Below are 20,311 nucleotides of genomic sequence, written 5' to 3' on the forward strand. Positions count from 1 at the left end.
GCCGGTGGGGCCGGGGGGCGCCGGTTGGGCGGGGGCCACCGGTGGGGAGGGCGCCGGTGGGGTCGGGGGGCGCCGGCGGGGAGGGCGCCGACCGGGGAGGGGGCCGGGGGGTGGGGTGTGGCGGGGGCACCGGTGAGAAAGAGAGAGAAGTGAGAGAGAGAAGAGACTGCGCGGGGGGTTAAGTGTTCGCTGACCTTTATCGAGCGTCTGTCGGTGCGGCTCTCGGTAAAGGTATGAGACCTATATCTAGGTTTTACACCATTTCCGAGAGAAACGCTCGGCAAAGGATAAAGCACACTCGGAAAATGGCAAACATAGAGAGAGCGGCACTCGGAAATGACATTCCTCCCTCGTAGAGATGCCAAAGGACATCACAAATGATTCCCCATGCCGCTACCCGGCATGATTTCATGTGCCACCTTGCTGATCTGCAATTCCCGACGATGAGACCCTAGCTGAGCAATAAATTTCTCGAATATTGCGCGCGACCCCGAAAAATGCGAGGCCGTGGAACGTGCCATTTTGTTGCCCCTCTTAGAGCACGAGAAGTTTCGAGGCCAACGGAGCAACAGGACCAACACTTCCTGCACAAACCAGACACATTCCCTCTCGATACCCAGATACTAGCTCGGAGACGATGTGGTTTACAAGCGGCCTCAGGGGAGGCTTACTCGAAATGCGTGCAAACTTTTACCACACCCTACAGAGGCCCTGTGATGACACCATGGCAGATCCCGGGCAATCCTACCATCGTACATTTTTTGAGGATTTCAATGGTTGCATCAGGAATGACACCGAGGTACTTTTAGTAACCCGGTGGCAGGGCATGCCCCTCCATCGTCTGCGCAAGGTGTAGGCATGCCACAAGGACATCACAAATAATTCCCCATGCCGCTACCCGGCATGATTTCATGTTCCACCTTGCTGATCTGCAATTATCGGCGATGAAACCCTAGCAGAGCAATAAATTTCTCGAATATTGCGCGCGTCCCCGAAAAAGGCGATGTCGCGGCACGTGCCATGCGGTTGCCCCCTCTTAGAGCACGAGAAGTTTCGAGGCCAACGGAGCAACAGGACCAGTACTTCTTGCACAAACTGGACACGTTCCCTCTCGATACCCAGATACTAGCTCGGAGACGGTGCGGTTTACAAGCGGCCTCAGGTGAGGCTTACTCGAAGCGCGTCCAAACTTTTACCACACCCTACAGAGGCCCTATGATGACACCGTGCCAGATTCCGAGCAATCCTACCATCGACATCACAAATAGTCCATCTCCTTAACAAGAGTGTAATGAATATCGAAGCTTACTGCATCTGGACTATCTCACTATTTATATTTAAACATGTCGTGTTGCTTGTCTGTAGGCCAGGTGGGACTAAACTTTGATGGTGGCCTTATCTTTACCGAGAGCCACTCTCAGCAACTTCTCGTTTACCGAGAGCCACTCTCGGGTAACAGCCACTAGAAGATTCATAGTGACTGTATGGACTCTTAGTAATGAGAGAAGACCGAAGCTTACTGCGGTTGGACTATTGAACTATTTAAACAGGTCATTTTGCTAGTCGGCAGGCGAGGTAGGACTAAATCTTTGCCGAGCGCCACTCTCGGCAAAGAGTTGCAACCGTAACCGTGTTGTTAGTCGCCGCCGAATGTGCCACGTGGCAAAACTTTGCCGTGTGTGGCCGGGTGGCCCTCGGCAAATAGTGCCTTTGCTGAGTATAGCCTGTTTGCCGAGCAATACTGTCGGCATTGTCGTGTGTTTGCCGACTTACTCCCTTTGCCGAGTGCGACTCTCGGCATTCTTTACTTTGCCGAGTGCCCGTGTTTTGGCTCTCGGCGAAGACGCCGACACCCGGCGTATACGAAAATTCCAATATTGCATGTACGTGAGTTATTGGTTAGCTAACTAACTAGCTACATAAATGTTACTCCGGATAGAGAGAGTACTAGATTCTAAGAATTAGGATTACAACCGAACGTGCACAACTAAGACATGTACAATAGTTCACGATAGGCATTGGTTTGCCTTCTTCCCACCATCGTTTTACAACCAAACTATTTTAGGGATATTTGGGGGTGGGAAGCGACCTTACAACTAGGATTACAACCAAAGTATTTTACCGATGCCAAGTAGAATTCGCGAGAATGGATTCGGGGGGGGGGGGGGGGGTGGACGCACTTACGCAATTTCGACCCCTCTCGATTTCTCATCTAGCCCTGTCTCCTAACTCTGTTCACCAGCCACGCCGACCGGAATCCCCTACAAGCGCCGGCGGGCCGGCGCCACCGCACCCGAAACTCGCTGTTGCGAGCGGTGCCGGAGCTGAGCAGGCTGCAGCCAGCGCTCGTCGCCAAGGGCGCCCGCTGCTGCGAGCGGTGACCGGAGTTGAGCGGGCTGCAGTCACGACAGTGCTGCAACCAGCGCTCGTCCCATGGCCGCCCACAGCTGGGTTCGCTGCTCTCCATGGCCGCCGCAGTAGGATTTTTTGCTACAACCATGTTTTGCTTTTGCTGGAACCAGCCAAATTTTTTGCTACCACCGTATGTGTTTTTTATTGGAACCAGCCCTGATTTTTGCTACTAACTTCTTTTGATTTTTCTGGAACCAGCCAGATTTTTTGCTACCACCGTATGTGTTTTTTGTTAGAACCAGCCCCGATTTTTTGCTACTCCCTTCTTTTGATTTTGCTGGAACCAGCCAGAATGTTTGCTACCACCGTATGTGATTTTTGTTGGAACCAGCCCCGTTTTTTGCTACTATCTTCTTTTGATTTTGCTGAAACCAGCCAGAATTTTTGCTACCATCGTATCTGATTTTTGTTGGAACCAGCCCCGAATTTTGCTACTACCTTCTTTTGATTTTGCTGGAACGAGCCAGAATTTTTGCTACCACCGTATCTGATTTTTGCTGGAACCAACTTATTTTTTGCTACAACCAGACTCTGCAGAATCAGAGAAGTTGCAACCGCCGGGGCGCTGTGTCCGGCGAACCGAAGTTGGGACATAGGTGAGGGCGGCGACCAGCGGCGACCGACGGTGAGGGTGACCGGCGGTGAGGAGGCGAGGCGGTCGGCGCTTGCGGGGGTGTCACCGCGTGCGAGGCGGGCCTCTCCCTTTCCCGTGCCAGAGGTTAAAGATGAGAGGTTGGGGACGAAGGGATCTGACGGCTCGGGGGGCCAGATCTGACGGCTGGGGTTGGACCGGCCCAACAGTTGGGCCGGCGCACCGGCGCAGATCGTTGCCCAAATAACATGGAACACATAAGAGAAGACCGCCTTATCAACCAGTACCGTATATGTATAAACTGATGATAGCACTGACAACTGGGACTCATGTTTCCTGTAAATCAAATTGCCAAGGTTACAAAAACCTATGTATCTGCACTGCATATGCCTTCATGCCCTATTTGTGTGTTTATTTTGCCAACAGAGAGGCCCCGAAACTCCCCCATTGTAGCATTCGTCCACATACCTAGCAGACTCGGGGCGGGACAGAAGAGCAGCGCCCCGGATTACCGCGTCCTCATCCCTGATTAGCCCCCTACCATTGAAGTAATCCTCGAGGAGCTGCCCAACCATGGGGATCCTCACACTGCCGCCGACAAGAATGACCTCGTCGATGGCGTCCTTGCGGCTCTGCGTCTGGGAAGTGGGAGAACCTCCCATCACCACCGTGTCCACTATTTCCAGTGCTCTCTCCATGAGGTCACGGTTCAGCTCCTCGAACTTGGCCCGCGTGAGCTCCTCGTAGATATCTGCGCCTTGGCCGAGAACCGGTCCGATGTTCATAAGAACGCCTTCTCGGTCGCTCAGTAGCTTCTTGGTCCTCTCGCAGTGTGCCCTCAGCCACTAGTAGAAAAAGAGGCTTCCATACGCCCCCATTAGTCCCCAAAATAATCGAACCGCGACAAAAGGGGTCTTTAGTCGCGGTTCGGGAGGAGACCCGCGACCAACTATCTGGGCCCAGCGCGCTCGGTCGACAGCTGGCGGACGGGAGGGGCTTTAGTCCCGGTTGGCCTGGCCAACCGGGACTAAAGGTCCCCGAAGGCCTTTAGTCGCGGTTGGCCAGGCCAACCGGGACTAAAGGCCCATCCTTAGTCCCGGTTGGCCTGGCCAACCGGGACTAAAGGTCCCCGAAGGCCTTTAGTCGCGGTTGGCCAGGCCAACCGGGACTAAAGGCCCATCCCTATATATAGGACTCAGCTCACTTCACTTCACTCAGCTCACTTCACAATATTCAGAAGGGGGTGGTGGGTTTGCTTTTGGTTCCTCCTATGCACACAAGGTGTTCGATGAAATGCCCGAGAGCCTGAAACAAACATGATATGAAGTGTCCGAGCCACACTTGAGCTTTCTCATTTATTTTTCCTCCGCGATCGCGGTTAGCAACTTGAACCTTTCATGTGTCATTGATAAAATATGCATGTGTGTAGTTCATTGTTTAATTTGTATTATTTCTAGCTAGTTAGTTTAACAAATGCATGATGGTTAATTATATACTTTATATAATAATAATGCAGATGAATCGGCAATGGATGTACGGTCCCCGACTCTCCGGCGAGTTCACTACGGGTTTGAAAGATTTCCTCGTAGTGGCAAATGCGAACAAGCAGCAAGGTTTTATTATCTGTCCATGTGCTGTCTGTAAGAATCAGAAGGGTTACTCCTCCTCAAGAGACGTTCACATGCACCTGCTTCGGCACGGTTTCATGCGAAGCTATAATTGTTGGACCAAGCATGGAGAAAGAGGGGTTAGAATGGAAGAAGATGAAGAAGGGGATGATATCGATGACAACTATCATGATCATTTCGGTGATACTTTCATGGAGGATGATGCTGAAGGTGGGGAAGGGTTAGGTGAAGGTGAAGAAGAGGCACATGATGAGCCCGCTGATGATCTTGGTCGGACCATTGCTGATGCACGGAGACGCTGCGAAACTGACAAGGATAGGGAGAATTTGGATCGCATGTTAGAGGATCACAAAAAGTCGTTGTATCCAGGATGCGATAATAGTCTGAAAAAGCTGGGCTGCACACTGGATTTGCTAAAATGGAAGGCACAGGAAGGTGTAGGTGACTCATCATTTGAAAATTTGCTGAAAATGTTGAAGAATATGTTTCCGAAGAATAACGAGTTGCCCGCCAGTACGTACGAAGCAAAGAAGGTTGTCTGCCCTCTAGGTTTAGAGGTTCTGAAGATACATGCATGCATTAACGACTGCATCCTCTACCGCGGTGAATACGAGAATTTGAATGAATGCCCTGTATGCACTGCATTGCGTTATAAGATCAGAGGCGATGACCCTGGTGACGATGTTGAGGGCGAGAAACCCAGGAAGAGGGTTCCCGCCAAGGTGATGTGGTATGCTCCTATAATACCACGGTTGAAACGTCTGTTCATGAACAAAAAGCATGCCAAGTCGTTGCGATGGCACAAAGAGGACCGTAAGTCCGACGGGGAGTTGAGACACACCGCTGATGGAACGCAATGGAGAAAGATCGACAGAGTGTTCAAAGATTTTGCAGCTGACGCAAGGAACATAAGATTTGGTCTAAGTACTGATGGCATGAATCCTTTTGGCGAGCAGAGCTCCAGCCATAGCACCTGGCCCGTGACTCTATGCATCTACAACCTTCCTCCTTGGTTGTGCATGAAGCGGAAGTTCATTATGATGCCAGTGCTCATCCAAGGTCCAAAGCAACCCGGGAACGACATCGATGTGTACCTAAGGCCATTAGTTGATGAACTTTTACAGTTGTGGGCCAGACCTGGTGTACGTGTCTGGGATGAGCACAAAGGAGAGGAATTTGACCTACGAGCGTTGCTTTTTGTAACCATCAACGATTGGCCTGCTCTCAGTAACCTTTCGGGACAGACAAATAAGGGATACAATGCATGCACGCACTGCTTACATGAGACTGAAAGTGTACGTTTGGTTAATTGTAAGAAGAACGTGTACCTGGGTCATCGTCGATTTCTTCCCCGAAATCATAACGTAAGAAAGAAAGGCAAGCATTTCAACGGCAAGGCAGATCACCGGCCGAAGCCTGCGGAACGTACTGGTGCTGAGATATTTGATATGGTCAAGGATTTGAAAGTCATCTTTGGAAAGGGTCCTGGCGGACAATCAGTTCCGCGGGGAGTTGACGGGCACGCACCCATGTGGAAGAAGAAATCTATATTTTGGGAGCTAGAATATTGGAAAGTCCTAGATGTCCGCTCTGCAATCGACGTGATGCATGTTACGAAGAATATTTGCGTGAACCTGCTAAGCTTCTTGGGCGTGTATGGGAAGACAAATGATACAAAGGAAGCACGGCAGGACCAGCAACTTTTGAAAGACCCAGATGACCGGCATCCGGAATGGTTTCAAGGTCGTGCCAGCTACGCTCTTACCAAAGAAGAGAAGGTCATTTTTTTTGAATGCCTGAGCAGTATGAAGGTCCCGTCTGGCTTCTCGTCGAATATAAAGGGAATAATAAACATGGCGGAGAAAAAGTTCCAAAACCTGAAGTCTCACGACTGCCACGTGATTATGACGCAATTGCTTCCGATTGCTTTGAGGGGGCTCCTACCGGAAAATGTTCGAGTAGCCATTGTGAAGCTATGTGCATTCCTCAATGCAATCTCTCAGAAGGTAATCAATCCAGAAGATCTACCACGGTTACAGAACGATGTGGTCCAATGCCTTGTCAGTTTCGAGTTGGTGTTCCCACCATCCTTCTTCGATATTATGACGCACCTCCTGCTCCACCTAGTCGAAGAGATTTCCATTCTCGGTCCTGTATTTCTACACAATATGTTCCCCTTTGAGAGGTTCATGGGAGTATTAAAGAAATATGTTCGTAACCGTGCTAGGCCAGAAGGAAGCATCGTCAAGGGCTATGGAAATGAGGAGGTAATTGAGTTCTGTATTGACTATGTTCCTGACCTTAAGCCGATTGGTATTCCTCAATCGCGGCACGAGGGGAGACTAAGTGGAAAAGGCACGATCGGAAGGAAATCAACGATATGTATGGACGGTCATTCTATGACTGAAGCACACCACACAGTTCTGCAAAATTCCAGCTTGGTGGCTCCGTACTTCGAGCAACACAAGAATATTTTACGCTCGGACAACCCGGGGAAGCCTGAATCCTGGATTAGAAAGGCCCACATGGAGACTTTCGGCAGTTGGTTGCGAAAACATTTAATGAATGACAATGATGTTGGAGATCAGCTGTACATGTTGGCCAAGAAACCATCTTCGACTATAACGATTTTCCAAGGGTACGAGATAAATGGGAATACATTTTACACCATCGCCCAAGATAAAAAGAGCACCAACCAAAACAGTGGTGTCCGCTTTGATGCAGCAACCGAGAATGGGCAAAAGGTCACATATTATGGTTACATAGAGGAGATATGGGAACTTGACTATGGACCCTCCTTTAAGGTCCCTTTGTTCCGGTGCAAATGGTTCAAGCTAACAGGAGGTGGGGTAAAGGTGGACGAGCAATACGGAATGACAATGGTGGATTTCAACAATCTTGGTTACCTTGACGAACCATTCGTCCTTGCCAAAGATGTCGCTCAGGTTTTTTATTTGAAGGACATGAGTAGCAAACCGAGGAAACGGAAAGATAAGAAAACGATCAGTACATCATGCGATGATCCAAAGCGCCACATTGTTCTTTCAGGGAAAAGAAACTTCGTGGGAGTGGAGGACAAGACAGACATGTCAGAAGATTATAATATGTTTGGTGAAATTCCGCCCTTCAAAGTGAACACTGACCCAAGCATTAAGTTAAATGATGAGGATGCTCCATGGATACGGCACAATCGTAAGCAAGCAGGGACACAAGGGAAAAATTGATGTGTAATAATTTATTGTACCTTCAAGGGATCGATGAACTGAATTTTTTGATATATTATTTGTATTTTTAAGATTTTAAAATGAATTAGTTTTATTTTTCTGAATTTTTTCATATATAATTGTATTTTTAAGATTTTAAAATGAATTAGTTTTATTTTTCTGATTTTTTGATATATAATTGTATTTTTAAGATTTTAAAATGAATTAGTTTTATTTTTCTGATTTTTTTGATATATTATTTGTATTTTCAAGATTTTAAAATGAATTAGTTTTATTTTTCTGATTTTTTTGATATATTATTTGTATTTTTAAGATTTTAAAATGAATTAGTTTTATTTTTCTGGATATATTATTTGTATTTTTAAGATTTTAAAATGAATTAGTTTTATTTTTCTGATTTTTTTGATATATAATTGTATTTTTAAGATTTTAAAATGAACTAGTTTTATTTTTCTCATTTTTTTGATATATAATTGTATTTTTAAGATTTTAAAATGAATTAGTTTTATTTTTCTAATTTTTTTGATATATAATTGCATTTTTAAGATTTTAAAATGAATTAGTTTTGTTTTTCTGATTTTTTGATATATTATTTGTATTTTCAAGATTTTAAAATGAATTAGTTTTATTTTTCTGATTTTTTTTGATATATAATTGTATTTTTAAGATTTTAAAATGAATTAGTTTTATTTTATATGAAAAAGGACCTTTAGTCGCGGTTCGTGACACGAACCGCGACTAAAGGCTCTTTCTGCGCGGGAACGAAAGCGGCGCGAAAAACCTTTAGTCCCGGTTGGGGAGGCGGACCGCGACTAAAGGTACCCTTTAGTCGCGGTTGGTGTCCCCAACCGGGACTAAAGGGTACCTTTAGTCGCGGTCCGCCTCCCCAACCGGGACTAAAGCTCTGTCTATATATACAGCACTTAGCATTTTCCGCCACCTCCCATTCTCCTCTCGACGCCGAAGCCCTGCCCCGACGTCGATCGACGCCGACGCCGCCAGGCTGCTGCCCCGACGCCGATCGACGCCGACGCCCTGCCCCGACGCCGACGCCCTGCCCCCAGTGAGCTCCGTCGCCCCCCACTTCCCCTGCCCTGCGCGCCGCCGCCCCCGCCCCCAGTGAGCGCCGCTGCCGCCCCTGCCCTGCGCTAGCGCGCCGCCGCCGCCCCTGCCCTGCCCTACCCCTGCCCGCCGCCCGCCGCCCCTGGCACTGGCCCTGCCCCTGCCCGCCGCCCCTGGCCCTGCCCCTGCCCGCCGCCCGCCGCCCGCTGCCCCTGCCTGCCGTCCTCCGCCTCCCGCCGCCGCCTGCCGTCCAGGAATGGAAGAAGAAAGAAACCAAATGAAAACCAAAAAGAAAAAGGAAGAAGAAGAAAGTAACCAAAAAGAAAAAGGAAGAAGAAGAAAGAAACCAAATGAAAATGTTAAATGTTAAATGTTAAATGTGTTTCAAAAAAGGAAGAAGAAAGAAACCAAATGAAAACCAAAAAGAAAAACAAAGGAAACAAAACAAAAGAAACCAATGCTAAAGGAATGAAATCAAGAAAATCGAGAAGAAAAGGAAGAAGAAAAGGAAGAAGAAAAGGAAAAAGAAAAGGAAGAAGAAAAGGAAAAACAAAATAAGAAAAGGAAAAAGAAAAGGAAGAAGAAAAGGAAAAAGAAAAGGAAGAAGAAAAGGAAAAACAAAATAAGAAAAGGAAAAAGAAAAGGAAGAAGAAAAGGAAAAACAAAATAAGAAAAGGAAAAAGAAAAGGAAGAAGAAAAGGAAGAAGAAAAGGAAGAAGAAAAGGAAAAACAAAATACTTGACAGTGCTCAATAATCTTATTTTTTAATTCCTCCTCCTCTATGTCCCCTTAATCTTATTTTTTAATTCCTTTATACTTAATTTTTACTACATGCAGGAGTGACATATGGCGGACGATAGAACCGAGCCGCTTAGGGATCCGGAGGCTGAACGTTATTTAATGGGCATCATCAATAACGAGATTCCTTATGTGCCGGGCTCAGAATATGAGGAAGAAGAGGATGTAGTCTCTTCTTTTCTGAACCTTGACGGTGGAACAGACATTGTCGATGATCAAGAAGGTGAAGGAACGGACATTGTCGACGGAGGTCAACCGTCAACAAACGACGATCTCGAAATGCAAGTAGCAACCACCTCCGGCGAGGTATATATATACATTGAGTCTCTCGTGATACAAACTTACTGAAATGTGAATACATATGTATTAACGCGCGCGACTCTCTTTCTTTTTTAGCCCTCGGCCGGATCGAGTACGACAAAGCGTGGCAAATCCAAGGCGATGAAAACAGGAGAAACATATGCCATTGAGTTTGTCAGTGAAACCGGCAAGCCCCTACAGCACACCTCAAAGTTTATCAACCAATGCGGAGTCGTTGTTAGAGACAACGTCCCGATCACCGTCCAGGAATGGAAGGAGCCAAAGAAGGCACGTCTTGGTTTCAGTTTTGTCGACAAGAGAACGAAAAAGGATTGCTGGAGAAAGCTTATGGAACATTTCATTCTACCTCCGGAATACAACAAAGTCGATGAATTCGGTAACGAGGTTCCGGGTGGACGTGAGAGGAGGAGGCTAGTTAAAGAGTTCGCTCTTCAGAAGATGGGCGAAGCATTCCGGAACTTCAAGAAAAATTTAACCCGTGACTATGTCAACAAGGGCAAGACTCCGGATTTCAATGGACAACATGAGAAACTGAAAGATGATTGGCCAGAATTTGTGAGGCAAAAGCAATCGGAGCATTTCAAGGAAATATCGAAAAAAATAAGGATAATGCGAGTAAGAAAAAGTTCCATCATATTATGGGGCCAGGAGGATACCGCCTTTCGGAGCCTAGGTGGCAGAAGATGGAGGAGGACCTGAGGGTGCGAGGAATCCCTCTAGGTACAGAGGGATGGGACCCAAGGGCCAAAAGCTGGTGGTACGGGCATGGGGGATCGCTAGACCCGGAGACAGGGGTGTGTGTTCACCGGAAGAAAAAGTTTGCTCCCACCCAAGCCCTTATTGACGCAATGACCCAAGCTCAAGAGGGCTTGATCAAGTTCAACAGAGAGAAAGACGCACTGACAACAGCCCTCGGGAATGATGAACACGGAGGACGTGTACGAGGCAAAGGCAAAGTTCCGTGGAAAGTAGGGTTTTCCCAGGACAATGACCCGTACTGTTACAGAAGCCGTAAGAGAAAGACGGACCGGGATGCAGATCTTATGGCGAAGTTTGCATCGGAACTCCATGAGTTGAAGCAGACCGTGCATGAACTAGTAAAAGAAAAATCGGCTGCAGGGCCGCATGAAGATCATGAAGCGGATCGCGGAAGCCAGCAGCGGAGAAGCAGCGTGGCTTCCACGGATGCCCCGCCTGGTGCTAGTGCACCGATGATCGAGATTCGTGCACCGGAGCCTCACTACCCCGTGGATGATGTAAAGGAGATGAAAGAATGTGATCTGCATTATCCCGTGGGGAACGTTTCCACGAAGGTAGCTAGCGGCAGTGCTTTACCCTGTACACCTGGAGCACTCCACCACAACAACCCCATTGCATATGGCTATGCTCGTGTCACGGTGGAAGACATAGTCCAAGGGTTTGAGGACCTGGAGATTGACAAAGCTACACCCGAAGGGGAGAGAAGACTTGGAGATGTCAAGCGCCAGATCATTCTATGGAAAAAGAAGTACATAGTGTTTCCAGGCGAGGCGCCAAGGCTAACAAGTCCACCCCCCTCCGATGGTGGTGGTGGTGGTGGTGGTGGCGGTGGTGGTGGTCGTGGTGGTTCACCTACACCTCCTTCACGCCATTCGACGCCGTCCCCCGATCCACAACCTCCGGCGGGTACGACGCCCCCGCCCCAATCCTCCTCCGGCGGGTACGACGCCCCCAATCCACCTCCGGCGAAGAAGCAGAAGCAGGCGGACAGCAAGGAAACCCGCTCCTGGACTATTAACCCGGACCCTTATGTACCTAAGACCACAAGGGTACCGGAGCCATCACTGAAGCCTCTCCTCCCAAGGCCTTGGGAACTTAGTGAAGCTGAAACCAAATTGGCCGCGTCTGCTCATTATGAGAAATGGAAGGCGGATATGAAGGCGATAAAAGAGCCTGAGCCCAAGCAAGTATTCACTGAGAAGCAAAAGAAGTGGGCTAAGGATTTTTTGACGACACCGTCCCAAGCCGAGCTGAATATGCCTGACGACTATGGACATGAACTTCGTAGGCAAGCAAAAATATTGAAGGAGGAGAAAGAAGAAAGTAAAAAAAGCGGGAAACAAGTTGACCAGCTCGGGATGCAGAAGAAACAATCGATCCCCCCGCTCATAGTGAAAGCCGGTCCGGAAGAGGACCCCGAGATCATAGCAGCTGCGGCAGCACTTGGATTGACTGTAGCGAGTGCCATGAAACAAGCGTCCGAGATGGGTTTGACTCTTCGTGCCTTCTTAGGCCTTGAGGATGCGCCAGTATGTGAGATAGCATTACAATATGTGCGGAATGGGCCTCTCGTCGAGCCTGCGCGGGAAAAGAGTCTACCACCACAAATGCGAAATCTGCTACGTTGGTACAAGCAATTCATAACATGGGCCGACAAAGAATATGTTTATGCGGATGTTACAGAGGAGCATCACACCAAACGGTACTCTGTACAAGTTCATATGAGTGAATTGTTCCAGCTGTTCAATCTGCGCGACCTCGACAAATCTATGCTGAGTTGCTACGTTCTGTAAGTGATTTATTTCTACCTCATCTCGTTCTTCATTGCCTGCACTATATATATATATATATATATATATATATATATATATATTGTCCTAACTATATTGTTGCGTACGCTATTATGCAGATTGAAGATTTGGGAATGCAAAATAAGAAACATCCATGATGTTGGGTTCATTGACCCACATATCGTTAATGGACATGTGTTACAAATCACCCCGAAGACGTGGAGAAAGACTTGTACAAGTTTCTTAGAAAGCATCAACTCAAAAGTCATATTCTATTTCCTTACCATTTTGGGTGAGTGTTTCTCTCTTGTGCCCATTCTCTTTTGTTTACTCCATGCATGGTATGTCTAATCGATGAGTTATGCATGACTGTGCATGTAACGTGTCCGCAGGTTCCACTGGATTCTGCTAAATATTGAACTTCACACCTCCAGAGTTCTAATCATGGACTCTATGGATTCGGATCCAAAGCGTTGGGCCGACATGAGAAAAATGCTGCAAAAGTAATTATTTTCAATCATTTGAGCTCTATATCGATCGGTCTCTTTCGTTCATTTCCTAATATCAAGTAACTAATAACTCCCTTGTTCATTTAATTTTCTTTGCCCTGTAGGGTTTGGAGACGGTTCTCAGAAGAAATTGTCGGTGAATTCAAACATGAGCTAGATTTTAGAAGGTTAGTTAATGTGGATAAGCAGCCACCGGGGACCAATCTATGTGGATACTATGTTTGTGAGAACATCCGGAGACACACCTCTGAGCGGAAGGCATCGGATAGCGTGCGGAAGGCGACGGATAACTTGCGGAGGAGGCTTAGTCCAGAAGCTCGCTTCCGACCAATTCAAGATGAATTAGCAGGATTTTTCATGAGGGAAGTCATCAATCCTAAAGGAGAACACTATACCGAGGACGAAGAAATTTATATGCATACCCGAGATTGAAACTTGTTCGAAGTTGTATATGGTCATCCATCCTAATTGTGTATGGAAACTTGTTCGAAGTTGTATATGGTCACCCGAGATTGAATATATATTATATATTCCTCTTGAATTCTTCTTGTTTGAAATTTCATATGCATGTATATAGTAGCGTAGAATATGTGTACTGAAACTTCATCAAAATTAAAATAAAACACAAAATAAAATATAAAAGAAATAAAACACTACAAATTAAAAAGAAACCAGGTTTAGGGGGGATAAAACCCTAAACCTGCGGAGGAGGCCTTTAGTCCCGGTTAGCCACGAGAACCGGGACTAAAGGTCCTCCGCCCCGACGGACCCCTGGCGCCCACGTGGACGGACCTTTAGTCCCGGTTAGCCACGAGAACCGGGACTAAAGCCTTTAGTCGCGGTTCGTAAGAGGCGCGACTAAAGGGGGGTCTTTAGTCGCGCATATTTAGTCCCGGTTGCACAGCCGCCGGGACTAAAGGCTTTTGCGAACCGGAACTAAAGGCCCATTTTCTATGCTTCTTCAGAGCGCCCTCGTCCCACGGATGTCCCGGTGATGCTTCTCCTTGATCAGCTCCACGAAGTAATCCACAACCCTGTCAGTGAAGTCGTCACCTGCATGGAAGAAGTGAACCAGAGTTTAGCCTCCCCCCTTAGCAAAATCTGGAGCTGTGCATGCTCAATTCACGTACGTACCGCGGAGGTAGGCATCATGGCGTTCCTCGAGGAGACGACCCGTGCCATCCTTGAATCTGAACTTTGTAGCATGGCTTGTGCGGCCACCGAGATGGAAGACGAGGACGACCTTGCCGTCGCCCCTCTTATCGTAAAGGCGATATGCCGCGGCCGCCGCGACCTGCTCGTCGACGACCTTGGCGACACCGAAGCCACCGTGCAACCGCGCAGCTTCTCTCCTGAACGAACTCCGTTGGGCACCATTGAGGTGCCCGGGGACGGTGACAAGGGCGCTCTCGATCTCACGGCCCAGGCGCGCCTCCGCCATCTTCTTAAGCTCGGCAATGAGGATGCCGGCCACACGCTCGGGAAGGAAATTCATCACGTGGCCTTCCTCGGTCTCCATCTGGATGCCGCATCTTCCCAGCTGTTCGGTGAACTGGTATGGCTATGGCACTAGCTTTGCCTCCCTCTTCACCATCTCGTTATAGATCCTACGTACGAACAATTGAATTTGACGAATCAAATAATCCATCCGCTCGAACAACTAATTGTGCAAGCTTTAAACAGAGCGAGTAAGCAAGTTACTTGCCTGATGCCGAGGAGTCGCTTGAAGCCGGAGACGGCCGTCCCGGGGCTGACGGCGGCGTGGTTTATGGCGGCCTCTCCGACGAGGGTGCCGTTGTGTGGAGTATTTAACCAAAAACTATCACATTTCACGGAAACGTGACAGAAAACTATCACTTTACGATTTTGTCCTGAAAACTACCACTTTTTTTATTAATATATGACTAAAAACTACCATGTGAGTAAATCGACTGATTCAGCCATTTTAAACGCGTTTATGACAGGCCTGGCCCGCATGTAAGTGCTGACATGGCATCATAAGTCAACACCGTTTGTTTGACCGTTAAGTGCTGACATGGCTCGTCTCCCCTCGCCCGCCGGAGTGGTCACCGGAGTGCAGCCCCTGCACTCCCCACGCCGCAGGCGGCGCATGCCTCTCTTGCTCGTCCCCGTCGACTCCAACCACGGGCGGGCACGGCCAGGGCGTGGGCAGGGAGCGGGGCGCCCGCGGGCGAGCGCGGCGGGGCCAGGCGCGCGGCCACAGGCGGGCGAGCGCGGCAGGGCCAGGCGCGCGGCCACAGGCGGGCGACCATGGGCATGGCCAGGGGCGCGGCGGCCAGGCACGCCCGGGGGGCTCGGCCAGGGGGTGCGACGACGGGTGCGCAGCCAGGGCGGCAAGGCCAGGCATGCGGCCACGGGCGCGCGGCCACTGGGCTCGGCTACGGGCGCCCGGCCAGGGGTGCGGCCGCATCTGGAGGAGACGGCGCGACCTGCAGGCGGCGCTCCGGCGCGAGCAGGGCGGCGGGGAGGTCCGGGGGAGGCGGATTCGGGGCGGCGTCTGCCGGATCTGGCGACGACGAGGCTGGACGGCGATGGGGAGGCCTGGCGGCGGCGAGCCTCGGGGCGGCGGCCGCTTGGGGCAAGGCCATGGCGACGGGCGGCGCGGGGTGGTTCGCTGGGCAGCGGGGCTGCGCCAGGAGGCGAGGTTGCAGGATCTGGTCGCGATAGGGTCGGCGACTGCCGGCAGTGCTCCGGTGGCCACTGCGGCGGGCGAGGGGAGATGAGCGGGCGCGCGGGCGTAGAGGTCACGGGCGTTAACAACTGGCCACGAGGGCTTCGCCACGCTGGCACCTAAACGGTGGGGTCGGGCAGTCAGATTCGCGTTTAACTCAGGCAAAGCGAGCAGTTTCCACACTTGGTAGTTTTTTGCCACGGATTAATAAAAAAGTGGTAGTTTTCAGGACAAAAACGTAAAGTGGTAGTTTTCTGTCACATGTCCGTGAAATGCGGTAGTTTTTGTTAAATACTCGGTTGTGTGTGAAGGCAACCCAGGAGGGGATGCAGAGCTGGTACGCGGTGTAGGGATCCAGTCGGCCTCCGTAGCCGGCGATACCGGACTTGGTGTTGCCGAGGTGGATGGCCGCCTTTTCGTTCTGCGAGATCCCGTGGTACTGCAGGAACTCGTTGGCGCAGTAGGCAGGCGACACGCCTCGCGGGAGGCCGAACGCCGCCGCTCCCGATGCCGCTGCATGTCATGCCAAGAAAATCAAAACAATTAGCGAATTATAGGCAACAGGAGATTGATCGATGCCGATGCCGGAGGGAGAAGAAGCAGACCCATGGCCAGGAATAGCAGAACGCCAAGGTAGCAGAGGAACGGACGAGTCGCCGCCATTGGAGTTATCCGAGTGCTGGCTTTCTTTTCTGCTAGCCGACGGTTGTACATCGGTACTATATATATATATGTCATCGCCATCGATCAGGCCGCGCCAGACTCCAACACGTTCCGTGATGTTTTCTACTCTGCGCAGTACATGTTATCCGAGTAATATTGACCAATCTGTATACGTCTCGTCGAACAAGTCATGTTTTTTTCTTTTTCTTTTCCAGGAGGCAAAAAAGGTCATGTTGAAGTCATGCTCAAACTTCAAAGTCACGGTTGACACATGCATGCTTCGCCTGCCAGGATCGATCGGTCACTAACTTCATTTCCACCTACTCATGTCCAGCTGAATATAATCACCAAGGCCTGGCCACTGGATTCTATGACTGTTTGAACACCGGCCGGACGGCTGCGCTCCAGTTCTTAATGCAGTTCAGAAATCACAATCCAAGTGCTACAATCCAGCTACTCCAGGTGCAATGGATTTTGCCATACTGTTGCTTCTCTTGATCTTTGCACCAGCAGGGATAACATCATTTACCAGCTGCCCCTCATACACCTTCGGTAAGCGATTTGCCTCTTCATCTTTTTCGTGCACATTACAAAACAAGGCTTGAATCAATTTCTCATAGACGTCTGTTAGTGCAACTAATGGAGCTGTGTGACTTAATTTGGGATGGACTATTGTGTACAAATCGATGCTATATATCATCACTTTTCTTGGTAGCTCACCATATATATATAGCTCAGTCAGTGTCGCTCATCTTCAACCTCGCTAGCCACTATGGTATCTCCCATTGTTAGGATTAGATTTTTCTAATGTCTGCAGAGTGCAAGTTACTTGCTTTTCTCAAAACTACTACTTTTACTACTGTTTTGCAAAACTGAAATTAGCAAACAGACACTTACATTGTTCTTACAATGACTGCAGAGCATGTCGTCAACTCAGAAGGTGCACTTGAGTTCCCCTTGTTTCACACCGACCACCCATGCGCCTGTCGGGCACTTCAGTCGCGGCTGCGTCTGCCGTTCAAAGCATGCACGGAGAAAGAGGATAGCTGCCTTTACTGTGCGTCATACGGGAAAGGATCCTATTATTCAGTCGGCAAGCTGGTGGCAGACACAATCTCCATTGGGCGTGATGGCACACTACTGGGGAAAACCCTAGTAGTAGCGCGTGTTTAAAGCCTATCAGTAGCGCGGGGTGCGGTGCTACTAGTAAGGCGCTATAACTAAAGGTTAGTAGTAGCATGGGTTGGACCACGTTACTGCTATATCGACTTAGTAGCAGTGCTTTGTACAATGAGCGCTACTGGTAATGAATAGTAGCGCTTCTCCTAGCACGCGCTACTACTATTATTCTGTATTTCTTTTTTATTTCATGTTGTATTCATACACCTTTATATAAATTTTCATACCACAGCAATTTAGAGAATGATTTTACATCATAATGAGTTATTACATCACTGGGAGAAAGAACCGTGGACTAGTTTCAAGTGGATGGACATCCACTTGAAACTAATCCGTGGTTCTTTCACCCAATGATATAATATACCATCATCATCATCATCATCATCATCATCATCATCATCATCATCATCATCATATCATTAACAACTTATCATCATAATACATCATTGTCATATAACACCTCCTCATGAACCAACTCTACTTAATTGTTCTTAGCACATGATCATCAGTATTAGGTAGGACCTAAATACCCTCTTTAAGGTAAAGTAGCATAAAACAATATAGACCCTGACTCTCCATTATGGAGAATGGAGATCATCGTATCTCCAATTCTTGCGCTTCGCTTCCTTTTGCTTCCAAGAACCTCCTTACGACTGTCCATACATTTTTTTTCATTCTTTGATTAGCATGTATCCACTTCATTTAGAAATCCGGTATGGACATTTGAGATTCGTAGGATGACCTGGATGTATGTTCAAAACATCAAGGCTACCATTCTGATACATCAAATGAGGCACACAATCCATCGGGATTCTCTGTTGAAAAACATAGTAATAACTTCATAGTTAGCAATAATGTACTAGTTTTAGAATTATACAAAAGAAGCACGGATGTCGTAATACTAAAAAAATCTTACCAGGGTATCTCCATGGTAGTTATCGTAGTTCAACACATGCACTAGTGGCACGTATTGACCATATTGTTGAGGAGTTTGATTGTAGATATTGTAATTCTCAAGGTCAGTACAAAATGCGATCAGATGATTTTTCTCCTAATAAGTTAATTCGGAGCCATCGGTGTAGTGGGTTTTGTCTACCATCTTCCGCACATTCTTTGAAGAATGAAAATAAGCTGTCAACTATTTTGAAATAAACAATATAAATTAGTTAATAACTATGTTTAAGAAACTCACATAGCGGTAGAATTGAAGGCGTATCAACAAGGACCCAAATGACCATATTGTCTTGCTCGATTTCAGGATCACCAAGATCCATGGTGACAAGCATATCCTCATGAAAACCATACATCTTGCAAAGTGCTTCCCATTCTTTGCAACCAAAATGGGTTATGCTCTCAGAATTGTACAGATTTACTTCGAAATCCATACCATGATGGGTCCTTAGGGGAATTTTCTTTGTTTTCATACTTTCATGGTCTTCAAAACCCATCCTCTCCAAGACATAGCGTCTTGCATGGCATGGGATAAGCTAGTCGAATTGTAAAAGATGAAAATTACACGTTGAAATAGTTGAAGTCATGCTTAATTACGAAAAAAAACACTTGTTGTCGTTGCGTACCGTTTCAACATCGAAGGTCTCCTCGAGCTTAATGTTGAAGCGTCGATCTTTGTCTAGGTGAGGCCTGTCGCACAGACCTCGGTCGTCCTGGCACCAGCCGCACTCTCCCAGGAGACTTTCGTCGTCCAAGTACGACATTACCTATGTTCATAATTCAAATATTAAACTTGTACAATTAAATATATGTACTAAAAAACCTAAATTAGATCATTATTATTCATCACAGGTTGACTATCGGTCTGTCGAGTCTTTTCTTGAAAACTCTCATCTCACGTGGTGTACATATTCGACCGTCGGTGATGGTAGCTCCTCCTTTCGTTCCTGAGTGCATTACACCAAAATGTCTAGCACACGGGAACGAAGGAGAAGCGACCCCCACGACAACAGTCGGGATTTTTCATCCTCTCATATGTGGTGGAGACTCTCACTCACTGATTCCTCTCTGACATTTGCGACCGTCGGTGATGGTCGTTACTCCTTCTTCCCCTAGTGCATAACAAAGGTCTAGCAGAAGGAGAAGAAGGAGAAACGACCCCCACGACAACAGTCGGGATTCTTCGGCTACTCGATATATGGTAGAGCCTCGACAGACTTAAAGTCAACCGAAAATGTTGTTTAATTATTTTTCGAGAAAATCCAGGCCACTCGATATTTCCTACATATTCTAGCACCAGTCATGCCAGAATTCACGGAAAAATCCGGCATGACCTTTGCTAAAAAAGGACATATCGAGCGCCTGAAATTTGCCGGAACGGAAATTAATCAACACTCTGGAAAAACATAGGCCACTCGGAGGTGTAACCTGAACATGACCGGCCACTTGGGCAACCACATATCCTATTTGAGCAACACAAGATATACATGTTTTTTATCTACATCCATCTTATAGGACTCATATTGACATGGAGATTTGGCTGGTCTCACCTCGAGGTCGGAGGGGGTCGGTGATGGGGACGACGGCATGGATGATGGAGGGGCTCCTTGATTTCTGCAAAAACAAAAACTCTACACTAGTAGAAAATAGGGCTTTGGTTCGGGCCTGGCCAGCCCATTAGTCCCGGTTCTGCATGAACCGGGACCCATGGGGGGCATTCGTCCCGGTTCG

The 20,311-nt window shown here is 48.0% G+C and overlaps 1 pseudogene; it reads right to left on the minus strand.

Annotated features, from left to right (window-relative positions):
- Nucleotides 1–2,212: 2,212 nt before the first annotated feature.
- On the minus strand, nucleotides 2,213–16,471 carry LOC123097139 (luminal-binding protein-like; annotated as a pseudogene).
- Between the last annotated feature and the right edge of the window lie 3,840 nt (nucleotides 16,472–20,311).

This window comes from Triticum aestivum, chromosome 4D (assembly GCF_018294505.1).
Source record: "Triticum aestivum cultivar Chinese Spring chromosome 4D, IWGSC CS RefSeq v2.1, whole genome shotgun sequence".
In the NCBI taxonomy this organism is placed as follows: domain Eukaryota; kingdom Viridiplantae; phylum Streptophyta; class Magnoliopsida; order Poales; family Poaceae; genus Triticum; species Triticum aestivum.